Source organism: Myzus persicae, unplaced genomic scaffold, assembly GCF_001856785.1.
Source record: "Myzus persicae strain clone G006 unplaced genomic scaffold, MPER_G0061.0, whole genome shotgun sequence".
Lineage (NCBI taxonomy): Eukaryota > Metazoa > Arthropoda > Insecta > Hemiptera > Aphididae > Myzus > Myzus persicae.
The window spans coordinates 17,209-21,253 of NW_019100666.1; positions in this window are offsets into that span (position 1 = coordinate 17,209).

Consider the following 4,045-nt stretch of genomic DNA (forward strand, 5'->3'; position numbering starts at 1 on the left):
TATTTCTTATCGTTTTTATGTCTACTGAGGTATAACTTTGTGTTAAATAAATAACACTAATATTCTTTGATCTTGATCTTATAAAATATTCTTTTACCAATTTTTGATCTTCTAAAAGATAATCATCAATAAGTATTAAACTATTAGGTTCACAATCATCCACAGGTATTATATCACTGTTAGAAAAATGAGTGTTTATAGCAGGTATGCCATCAAATATGTTTTTTAATTCTGGTGACAAATTTAATTACATCTAATTCGGGTGGCTGTGCGTCGTACGTCCGCCCGTTGGTTATATAAGCGGCCTTATCGGCGCAATTAAATTACAGACCGCAGGTCGTTATCTACACCGGCGTCGACTATGCCGACGCAACCAAAGTCCACGTCCACTACAAAAAACAACAGCTCATTACGCACACCCGTCCAGAACAATAATATATCACGGCCGTCAACTTTGAACGTAAATAAATCCAATAATAAACTACCAGATAAAACAGCTCTATGGCAGACCAAACAAGGCAAGCGTCTATCTTCGCCTGGCCATTCGCCTACATCCAAAGAGCTAAAAATTTCAAACGAAACTAAATCTGCCTTTACCACGCCAAACCGCTTTGAGCCACTAAATGACACGGAAATTGATGACAACAACGAAATGAACCACGAGCCTTCAAACGATACACCTCCTCCTCCACCACCAATATTCATATCTTCACCACTGGAATTCAATGAGTTCGCAAAATCAATCGCTCTACTTGTTGGCGAAAATGAATTCGAATTCAAATCTACTACGAAACATTTAAAACTTACACTTACCTCAATCAGCTCCTTTCGTCAAATAATCCACTTACTAAATGAAAGTAAAATTGAATACTTTACCTACCAAGCAAAAGAAGACAAACCATACCGTGTCGCTATCAGAAACCTTCATCCAACAACCGATACAAACTTCATCAAAGATGAACTGTCTCAACTCGGATTTTCGGTAAGAAACATCACAAACATTAAGTCCAAAATAACCAAGACAGCCCTCCCCATATTTTTTGTTGATTTGAACCCAGACCCTAGTAATGTAAATATATTTAACCTGTCTTCACTATGCTACACCAAAATAAAAATCGAGGAGCCCCACACTCGCAGGGACCTACCTCAATGCCACAGGTGCCAGGCCTATGGTCACACCAAGACCTACTGTAATCGAGAGCCTAGGTGCGTCCGCTGCGGTGCTTGCCACCTCTCGGACCTTTGTGAAAAACCCAAAGACACTCCAGCAACTTGCGCACTATGTGGGGAAGCTCATCCTGCTAACTACAAAGGATGTACCAAGCACAAACTGCTACAAAGATCAAGAAATTCCAAATTCAATGACCTCAAAGGAAGGACCACCATCACTCAAGAAATCCCACACAAGATAGAAGCTCTCCTGACGCCAATTCCCATACTTCTTTAGACAATGTAAACCAGACCCCAACCAGTCCTACCATCCGACAGTTCTCGTACGCCGACTCAGTCAAAGGTAACTCAAAAAAAAACAATCACTTCTCAGACCTCAATCCGCCTCCCGAAACGTCCATCTCCAAACATTTATCATCATTTATCAATGAGCTCCAGTCACTCATAACCCCTCTTTTAACTCTCCTTACCTCACTCATTAATAAACTTATCACTAATAATGATACCCAATACTAGCCCTTGTCCCGTCCTGTCAATACTATCATGGAATGCAAACGGACTGCATAATCATAAAAACGAATTTCAATTAACACTCGAGGAAAAAAATATAGACGTCGCGTTAATTTCCGAGACCCATTTCACTCCAAAATCTTTTGTAATAATACCTGGATACCAAGTTTACCACGCTTGCCACCCTGACGGTACAGCTCATGCTGGATCCGCCATTTTTATAAAAAAAAACTTATCCCATCACCCACTAACCCCCTACTCTGAAAACTATCTTCAAGCCACTAATATATCAATCAACCTCGAAAACCATAACTCAATTACTATATCTTCCATATACTGTCCCCCAGGTGCAAAAATAACTACTGAAAATTTTGAAAACTACTTTTCCAGCCTAGGGCAACAATTTATAGCAGGAGGTGACCTCAACTCTAAACACCCCACCTGGGGAAATAGATCAGCTTGTACAAGAGGTCGTACACTCAATTATGTCTTAACCTCAAAAAATTACTCAGTACTATCCCCCCCTGGTCCTACATACTGGCCTTCTCATGACTCATAGTAATAGACTACCCGATATCCTCGACATATTCATCGCAAAAATCCCAAACCACCTAAATACAAATGTAACAAACCTAGACGATCTCTCATCTGATCACACCCCGATTTTTATGGAGGTCGGCGCCATGCCTATTAAATTAACTAGATCATCTCTCACCCCTGGCAGATCCGATTGGACTAAATTTAGAAACATAGTCACTGACAAAATTAGCCTTAAACTCTCCTTAAAAACTACTCTTGAAATAAACCAAGCCGTTCAATTTTTAACCACCACAATCCAAGATGCTGCCATGGCCTCCTCAGAATACAACCTCCATCCCAAAAAAAACTCGAAAATTCCTCCTCACATCCAAAGTTTAATAGCCGAAAAGCGTAGAGCTAGAGCTCAATGACAACGATTCAAATACCCCATAGACAAAGCCAGACTTAATTACTTAAAAAACAAGCTAACCAGAGCTTTCCAAAATCACAAAAATGAAAGTTATCATTCCTACATTCAAAACCTCTCAACCAAAGATTCGTCACTGTGGAAGGCTACAAAAAAATTACTAAATCACAAGCAGCCACCTCCCCCAATTCGCAATTACGACAATACTTGGGCCACCTCAGACACTGAAAAAGCAAACGTTTTCGCATCCCACCTCGCTAATGTTTTCAAGCCACATGACATTTGTCCAAACCAAAGTCAACTCACAAGTATTGAGCAATCACTAAATTCCCCCCTTCCTATGGCTCTCCCTGCTAAGCACACTAGCCCAGGCGAAGTTATGCACATTATAAAAAAACTTCCAACTAGAAAAGCCCCAGGCCACGACTTGATCAGTAACTTCATAGTCAAAAATCTCCCTAATAAAGCTGTCCTCTTTCTCACCCTCATATTCAACTCATTACTTCGCCTATCTTACTTCCCTAGTATCTGGAAACATTCAAATATAATTCTTATCTCTAAGCCCGACAAGCCACCGCAACTTCCCACCTCTTATAGACCAATAAGCCTCCTTCCCACTTTCTCAAAAATGTTTGAAAAAATACTTCTGAAAAGACTTCTCCCACTGTCAGACAAAGCTAACGTCATTCCACATCACCAATTTGGGTTCAGGGCTAAACACTCAACCACCCACCAACTCCTTCGTACTGTCGACTTAATATCTTCTAGTATGGAATCCAAGCTCTACTGTGCTGCCGTCCTGCTAGACGTGGCCCAAGCCTTTGACCGAGTGTGGCATGATGGCCTACTCTATAAACTTAAAAAATTTCTCACTGCTCCATATTACCTTATTATCAAGTCTTATCTTGAAAATCGAAACTTCTCAGTTAGAGTGAACAACAGCTACTCGGTTAACTTTCCTATTTTGGCTGGCGTCCCCCAAGGTAGCGACATAGCGCCTTTCCTTTACACCATATTTACACATGACATTCCGAAAACTTTGCTTACATCATTAGGCACATACGCCGACGATACAATAATCCTGGCCTCAAATGACAACCCTCAAACCGTGCCTGTTAGGTTACAAAATAATCTAAACATGATCCAGATCTGGTCAAAAAACTGGAAAATAAAAATAAATGACTCCAAATCCTCCTTTATTACTTTTTCACTGAGACCTAGAGACTGCCCTCCACTTTCATTCAATAATAACTTAATTCCAACAACCCCTGTAGTCAAATACCTGGGCCTAACGTTTGATAAGCGACTCACCTGGGCTCAACACCTCAAAAACAAAAGGAAATCTGTAAACTCTAGACTTCACTTGCTCCGTCCACTTCTCCGCTCCAAACTAAACATCAGCAATAAATTGTTAATCTA